We start from the raw sequence: 9185 nt of genomic DNA, 5'->3' as shown, positions 1-9185 counted from the left end.
GCATTGTGTAACACCCCAAAAACGGGTTTGGTAATCAAACCACGCTAATACTAACAGACGGCTAAGGAACCGTTAGTGGTAAAAATTAAGCTAGAAAATATTAGGATTATTATATAATTATATCCAATATTTAATAAAAAGAGAAAAGAATGCGTTTGGGAAATAAAGTTTATAGAAGGCCCGAGTTAACGGGACTTAAACTAAACTTAGTCATAGATTCCCAAAACCCACTAATTCAATTAGGAATGTTTAACCTAGTTAATAAGTGGGGAATAGTGTTAGAAATAATGTAGGTTGTGCCCTACTTAATTAACTAACCAAATTAGAGGGGCCAATAATGTTAAAATCGAAACTTGATTTTTATTAAACAAATAAAAACTAAACCAAACACCCCATTTTGGGGGTCTGGTCGATCAGAGCAAGCAGGGGGCGACCCCCACTCCTTCAAAACCCTAGAACTTCAGAAATCTTGCAAATTGAAGGTTCAATCCAAGTTCAAATCGAATTCTAAACATAGATTCCTGATCCTCATCACAAGGGGATTACAAGGTATGTAAAATTTTGAAAAATCTTTCAACTTGAAATTCTCATGAATTGGGAATAATCTGAGATTCTAGTTGCATGTGTATGTTATGATGATTTAGGAACTACTATAGAGTTTAGGGATAAACCCTAGACAAACACAAGCTGAAATCATGTGAATTTTTAGAGAAAACTATGATCACCATTGTAGGTGATTAGTGAATTATGTGAAATTTGATGAACACTAGGAAATAGATTGTTGATCTAGTGTAAATTGACAATTTTGAAGTGATTTCAGAAATTATAGAAGTTAACCACTTTGTAAGATGGTTGATTTATGTGAAATTTTGGCTAAGAGATAAGCTAGAGACTTGATAAATACACATGTAAAATTCTGCCCTTAAAGTGTTTGTTGAAATGCCTCAAAGAAGGCACGAAACTAGAATTTTTGTAGTTAAAACACCTAATTGTGATGTTTTGGCTATTATGCAAAATATGATTAAAAAGAGTTCTACATGTGATAATTGTGGTTAGAACTTTGGTTAAAACGGTGGTATAAAGATAACGCCTACCGGGTAATTAAAGAATGCTAGAACTAGTTGATGAAATCGAATATGCAAATTAGTATACTAATGGGCATTTGACTTTTAAAAAGTCAAACTGGCCTATACTACGATAAATGCTAATTTTTAATGTGAAATGTGTAAGGTGGAATAATCGTATTAAATTATGATTAAACTAACCACCTTGAAAACGATGATGATAGTTTGACGCGTAACAAGCTAGGTGGAAGCTTGATGAGGGAGCGGGTCAAACGAATCAAGAAGGAAAGGAAAAGCGTAGTTCAGATGCGAGGTAAGTATAACTTACGCCCCTTTTACATTATTTGCGAAGTTACTAATTTCAGGTATTAATATGAATGCTACTAAATGGTTGGTACATGATATTTCGACATGATTCAATGAGAGTCGGAATGATGGAAAATGGTATGAAATCATGACTATAGTAAAAGGAATAAAATGGTAAATTAGTCATGTAATGACAAATAAATAAAAACGGTTTGAGTGAAACAAGTTCAAAGGAAAACCTGAAAAGGTTTAAGGGGATGAAATGGTAATTAAATACCATCTCATACGGACAAATAGTCGGTTAGACTAAATGGGTCAAATGGTGTTGTTAACACCATTTGACAATAACATTTGACAATCACTTGTTGAGTTTTGTAATCACAGGAAATAACATAAGCTTGCATCGCTTTAACTAAAAAGATTTAAAGCAAAAGTTATGTAAATGGGTCAATACTTTGACCCGAGCCAGGTAGGTACAATTAAGCTTTTAGTTAAACATACAATTTGGTCAAATATTTAGCGAAAGTCCTTCGTCGTATAGTGAGGGACTAAAGTTGACCAAAATACCTTGAAGGGTATAGTGGGCAAACGACCCATAGGGGTTGTTTAGAAACTTACATTAAGATTATGGGATCATTAGACATGAATAAAGGTCATAGGAATGCACATCCGCGGGTCAAATGCTCAAAAGTGGTCAATTGCGTAAAATGATCAACCGTTGGGTAAGATAGGGAAAAAGGGGTTCGTTATGATATATCCACCACAAAATAGTTGTGGTGGAATAATTGTAGTTAATTCGATATGAAATTTTGTAGCGACAAAAGAAAAGGTACAAGTTCTAGACAAAAACGAGTAAATACCCTTAATGGGTGAAAATGGAAGTTTTAGCGAAACGGGTTAAGAATGTGTAATGACCTGTGAATTGAACCTTGTATAATAGGAAATAATTATAATAATATGTTTTATAGAAGAAACAAGGGCCATAACCATGTTTGATGATGAAACCACGAACGGGTCAAAAGTCGGTAAAAAAGAGTAATAAGCCGAAGAGTTAAAGTCTGAAATTTTTGTTAATCCAGATGTTGGATTTTAACTCCACAGGATGGGGAATCAAATTACAATCACGTAGGAAGAAACGGTAAGTCAAACGGACAAACGGATTTAAAGATACGGAAGTTTCTGTGTCGAAAACGGCGAAATGGAAGAAGCTGATGCAGAGTCCACCGTAACTTACGGTGGTACCGTAAGTTACGGTGGGGACTGAGAATGTTACAGCGGATAGCTCCTGCCTTACGGTGGAGTGTTTTCAAATCAGGGCTACCGTAAATTACGGTGTCCACCGTAATTTACGGTGGACCCTGATCAAAAATGTATTTTGAACAGTTTTGTTTCCCGGACTCGTTTAGATACGTATTAAATCCCGTATGACTAAAACATTTCATGTTTTTATGAAATGTAGGTACTTTTTGGATGCCGGAAGACGATCAAGCTCAATGAAGAACCGGACACGATAAAGACACATGCTTCCGCACATTGCCTCGTTGTAAATTTTTAACGACGAACCCGATCACGTTATGTAGAATAACTTATGATTTGTAAAAGTTTTAATAAACCCGTATTTCCGATGTATATGTAATCTTAATTACATGATTGTTTTCGTAAAATATACGTTAAACCATGGATTATAAGAACGGGTGTTACAAGTTGGTATCAGAGCCTTGGTTTAAGAGATTCGAGTATGGTTGGGAGGAACCATGCTTGGACTTAAACCTTATGCTCTTGATCAAGATTGGTGTTCGGTTCGAGGCTTGATCGCAAATCCGGTAAGTACGTGTATTTTAATGATTTAGCATGTTAAAGTGTTGTAAACAGCACATAGGGTTATCGTGTAATATACGATACCTCAATTTAATAATAGATATAGTTAACAAAATTACATGCGTTAACACGTATGGTAGAAAAGTCTTGTATTATGATACGGGCATTTAATAAAGTTGACATTACTAACTTTTATGAATGTTATAATTGGAGGAAACTCGCATTTGAAGATGACGAGGGTTGAACAAATTACGGATATGATAGAGGAACGGTCCGAAGTATGGCAAGAGGAGCATGCTCACCAAGGACTAAATCGCGCAACGACCGCGAACAAGGTTATTGGCAAAGAGAGCCTGTTAAAGCAAGCATTATCAGGTGCACACTTTTAAATTTAAATGCACAAGTAGTAATAAGCAACAAACACGTAAGTAATGACGGTTACATACATATACGATAGAACTTGGAAAACCTGATTTCCAAGAGAAATTTAATAGAAAATGTGTTATTCACGACGATGAATAACAAATGAGTAACAAGATTTGTTCACATGGAAACTTGGATTGGGGTAATTATCCAAGTGGAAAACTCTCAATTCGATGCTATTGAGAAAAGTAGCAATCACGTTAACAAATGTGATTATATATTAGTTTGATAAAAAAAAAGGAGAAACATTGTATATGTTTAGGAATGAAACCTGTAAATCTAATAATTGTTAAATAGTAACTGAATAAATGGTTGCCAATGAAAGTCAAGAATATAGAAAGATTAGAGGCGTCACTTACATGGGGTGTAGTGCGGAAATTATGAAAAGGTCATGTGTGTCATGTGTTGATCGCTTACTCTGGCCAAGTAAGTAGTGAACACATGATGTTATGAACTTTTTATGATGGACATACTTACATTCGATGTAGTAGGGACGGGGTGAATGGGACTAACATAAAAAGTACCCAAAAGAATCAGATAAGCAAAATATTTGATTATCATGTAAACGCACAGCTGAGTGACAGAAGCGTATTATATTAGAAAAATGAGCCCGAGAGAAGGGGGCAAAGAAACATGTAAAATGACTAAGATATGCATTGGGAAGGAGTGTACTTACACTCGAACCCGAAAAATGCAAACATGTAGAATGATCAAGATATGCATTGGGAAGGAGTGTACTTACACTCGAACCCGGAAAATGCGAATACGTCTGTAAATGGGTCGTTTTTGTAAAACGCCAAATTCGAGAACAAAGTAGGAATATAAAGGCGAAAGGAAGTCATAATGCATACCGTAAGGGTTGCAATAATAACGACTTCGGTAAAACACCCGGTTGGTGGGTAAGGATTTAAACACATGCGTGAACCGAGAAATAGGAACCCGGATGGAAAGTTAAAAGACTCGGGTTTTGAGTCTTAACTGAAAGACAACAAAATAATGTAAATAGAAATTTTGAATAAATTGTGTTCAGCTATTTCAAAGCTGAACAGGTCAAACAAAGACTGAAGTTTGGCATTCGTAAGCGATGAATGTTCACACAAACAAGTCAAACAAATTTAATAAGGGATGACACTTGCTAAATTAAGTAAGTGCGAATCGGATAAATAAAAGTGCGAAATATTAATAAACCTATGTAAAGGAGTTAAAGGCGTTAAAAACACTGAAATAAAAGAACCCGGGTAATGGGACATAAGGAAGTACAGGTAAGAACCGGGTAACGGTAAGTGTATGGAAAACCGACGTGTAATTGACGTTAGAAGTCGAGAAGTCGGAAAGATGATTCGAAAGAAAACAATGTAGCCTTAGACTACGGTCAAGGTCAAATGAAATCCAAAAGGTAAAAAGGTGAATAATTATAAACATAAAAAGGGATGCCTTAACGCCACATGCGTATATAAACGTATACACATTTGAATAAAGACTAAAATAAAAGATGATCTACGGGATCATCATAACCTATGGGATGTTAATTAGGGTAAAGGTCTACGGGGCCAAAATGACCCACGGGACATGAATTGAAGCAAAGGGATCATAAAGGCCTCGTCTTAAAAAGGTGAAAAATCTAAAGAAATAAGCCTACGAGGCTGAGTGAAAGAACCTACGGGTTAACAACGTGAAGCGAGGAAAATGGTTAAACTCCTCGCGTAAAATAAATAACGGAAGGTAAAGGTAGTATAAAAGCGAGGGGTTTCGCTAACTTAACTGAGTGAGTTAAAAGCGAAGGGGATCGAGAAAGGCCTAATTGACAAAAGTGAGGGATTTCACTAAAACATCTAAACGGGCGGAAATAACAAAAAGGATTCACAATTATTTAAATTCTGATGATTCACAAAAAGGACAGAAATATTACCGAAAGGACAGTGGAAAGGAACGAATTTTCAGACGAAAAGTCCTGGAAATGAGTAAAAGATGTAAGACAAGGAGAAAAAAGGAAAAGTTAAACTAAAATTTAGTTTTAGTAAGAAACAATGTTTTAACAAATATGGATATTACGAGAGAGATTAGAAAATGGTTAACATCAAAGAGCATGGGTCTCGACATTGATAGGTGCGAGACAATGCATTCGAAAAGGATAAGTATGATGAAGAAACGTTGATATAAATTAAACATGACGTGACACGATCGCAGTCAAGAAATACAATGTGAAGTAGAATCACAATATAACCAAGCGAGCGGTAGAGAGTAACTGGACTAATAAGTCTAGTCAGTGAGACCGGTTAAGGTCATTTAAACAAATTTGGTTGCTTATACGCGGAGGATTCGATATAACTGAACCGAATAAATTAACTTGAAAACAAAAGAAATTGTAGTTAAAAAAAAAGTGAAACATTTCACTAAAGACCTTTAAACAGGTCAAGGAAACGGATTCACAAAGGGTTCGATAATATGGATATCGCTAAATTAACTAAACTAGTAGAAATAACGAAAGTACGTTATTTCAAGTTGCATTATGTCTAATAGGGCACGTAGATGTTTTGTAACCAAAAAGGTATTACCGTAATTTTCTTGTAATACTAACAATCGATTAAAAATATGAGCAATGCTCAATTAATTATTGAGAGCATATGCATGGAGTTAAACTCTATAAATTATAAAGGAAAAAGGTTTCGAGGACGAAACCTCCTTAAGGGGGGTAGACTTGTAACACCCCAAAAACGGGTTTGGTAATCAAACCACGCTAATACTAACAGACGGCTAAGGAACCGTTAGTGGTAAAAATTAAGCCAGAAAATATTAGGATTATTATATAATTATATCCAATATTTAATAAAAAGAGAAAAGAATGCGTTTGGGAAATAAAGTTTATAGAAGGCCCGAGTTAACGGGACTTAAACTAAACTTAGTCATAGATTCCCAAAACCCACTAATTCAATTAGGAATGTTTAACCTAGTTAATAAGTGGGGAATAGTGTTAGAAATAATGTAGGTTGTGCCCTACTTAATTAACTAACCAAATTAGAGGGGCCAATAATGTTAAAATCGAAACTTGATTTTTATTAAACAAATAAAAACTAAACCAAACACCCCATTTTGGGGGTCTGGTCGATCAGAGAAAGCAGGGGGCGACCCCCACTCCTTCAAAACCCTAGAACTTCAGAAATCTTACAAATTGAAGGTTCAATCCAAGTTCAAATCGAATTCTAAACATAGATTCCTGATCCTCATCACAAGGGGATTACAAGGTATGTAAAATTTTAAGAAATCTTTCAACTTGAAATTCTCATGAATTGGGAATAATCTGAGATTCTAGTTGCATGTGTATGTTATGATGATTTAGGAACTACTATAGAGTTTAGGGACAAACCCTAGACAAAAACAAGCTGAAATCATGTGAATTTTTAGAGAAAACTATGATCACCATTGTAGGTGATTAGTGAATTATGTGAAATTTGATGAACACTAGGAAATAGATTGTTGATCTAGTGTAAATTGACAATTTTGAAGTGATTTCAGAAATTATAGAAGTTAACCACTTTGTAAGATGGTTGATTTATGTGAAATTTTGGCTAAGAGATAAGCTAGAGACTTCATAAATACACATGTAAAATTCTGCCCTTAAAGTGTTTGTTGAAATGCCTCAAAGAAGGCACGAAACTAGAATTTTTGTAGTTAAAACACCTAATTGTGATGTTTTGGCTATTATGCAAACTATGATTAAAAAGAGTTCTACATGTGATAATTGTGGTTAGAACTTTGGTCAAAACGGTGGTCTAAAGATAACGCCTACCGGGTAATTAAAGAATGCTAGAACTAGTTGATGAACTCGAATATGCAAATTAGTATACTAATGGGCATTTGACTTTTAAAAAGTCAAACTGACCTATACTACGATAAATGCTAATTTTTAATGTGAAATGTGTAAGGTGGAATAATCGTATTAAATTATGATTAAACTAACCACCTTGAAAACGATGATGATAGTTTGACGCGTAACAAGCTAGGTGGAAGCTTGATGAGGGAGCGGGTCAAACGAATCAAGAAGGAAAGGAAAAGCGTAGTTCGGATGCGAGGTAAGTATAACTTACGCCCCTTTTACATTATTTGCGAAGTTACTAATTTCAGGTATTAATATGAATGTTACTAAATGGTTGGTACATGATATTTCGACATGATTCAATGAGAGTCGGAATGATGGAAAATGGTATGAAATCATGACTATAGTAAAAGGAATAAAATGGTAAATTAGTCATGTAATGACAAATAAATAAAAACGGTTTGAGTGAAACAAGTTCAAAGGAAAACCTGAAAAGGTTTAAGGGGATGAAATGGTAATTAAATACCATCTCATACGGACAAATAGTCGGTTAGACTAAATGGGTCAATGGTGTTGTTAACACCATTTGACAATAACATTTGACAATCACTTGTTGAGTTTTGTAATCACAGGAAATAACATAAGTTTGCATCGCTTTAACTAAAAAGATTTAAAGCAAAAGTTATGTAAATGGGTCAATACTTTGACCCGAGCCAGGTATGTACAATTAAGCTTTTAGTTAAACATACAATTTGGTCAAATATTTAGCGAAAGTCCTTCGTCGTATAGTGAGGGACTAAAGTTGACCAAAATACCTTGAAGGGTATAGTGGGCAAACGACCCATAGGGGTCGTTTAGAAACTTACATTAAGATTATGAGATCATTAGACATGAATAAAGGTCATAGGAATGCACATCCGCGGGTCAAATGCTCAAAAGTGGTCAATTGCGTAAAATGATCAACCGTTGGGTAAGATAGGGAAAAAGGGGTTCGTTATGATATATCCACCACAAAATAGTTGTGGTGGAATAACTGTAGTTAATTCGATATGAAATTTTGTAGTGACAAAAGAAAAGGTACAAGTTCTAGACAAAAACGAGTAAATACCCTTAATGGGTGAAAATGGAAGTTTTAGCGAAACGGGTTAAGAATGTGTAATGACCTGTGAATTGAACCTTGTATAATAGGAAATAATTATAATAATATGTTTTATAGAAGTAACAAGGGCCATAACCATGTTTGATGATGAAACCACGAACGGGTCAAAAGTCGGTAAAAAGGAGTAATAAGCCGAAGAGTTAAAGTCTGAAATTTTTGTTAATCCAGATGTTGGATTTTAACTCCACAGGATGGGGAATCAAATTACAATCACATAGGAAGAAACGGTAAGTCAAACGGACAAACGGATTTAAAGATACGGAAGTTTCCGTGTCGAAAACGGCGAAATGGAAGAAGCTGATGCAGAGTCCACCGTAACTTACGGTGGTACCGTAAGTTACGGTGGGGACTGAGAATGTTACGGCGGATAGCTCCTGCCTTACGGTGGAGTGTTTTCAAATCAGGGCTACCGTAAATTACGGTGTCCACCGTAATTTACGGTGGACCCTGATCAAAAATGTATTTTGAACAGTTTTGTTTCCCGGACTCGTTTAGATACGTATTAAATCCCGTATGACTAAAACATTTCATGTTTTTATGAAATGTAGATACTTTTTGGATGCCGGAAGACGATCAAGCTCAATGAAGAACCGAACACGAT

General features: G+C 35.2%; 1 long non-coding RNA gene across 1 annotated transcript; it reads left to right on the top strand.

Annotated features, from left to right (window-relative positions):
* Positions 1 to 394: 394 nt before the first annotated feature.
* Positions 395 to 2886, top strand: LOC118483935. The gene is made up of 3 exons (XR_004872451.1): positions 395 to 549; positions 1289 to 1377; positions 2830 to 2886. It is a non-coding gene; the product is annotated as an uncharacterized LOC118483935 (long non-coding RNA).
* Positions 2887 to 9185: the final 6299 nt, after the last annotated feature.

Source organism: Helianthus annuus, chromosome 11 (assembly GCF_002127325.2).
Source record: "Helianthus annuus cultivar XRQ/B chromosome 11, HanXRQr2.0-SUNRISE, whole genome shotgun sequence".
In the NCBI taxonomy this organism is placed as follows: Eukaryota; Viridiplantae; Streptophyta; class Magnoliopsida; order Asterales; family Asteraceae; genus Helianthus; species Helianthus annuus.
This window is presented reverse-complemented; position numbering and strand designations above follow the sequence as displayed.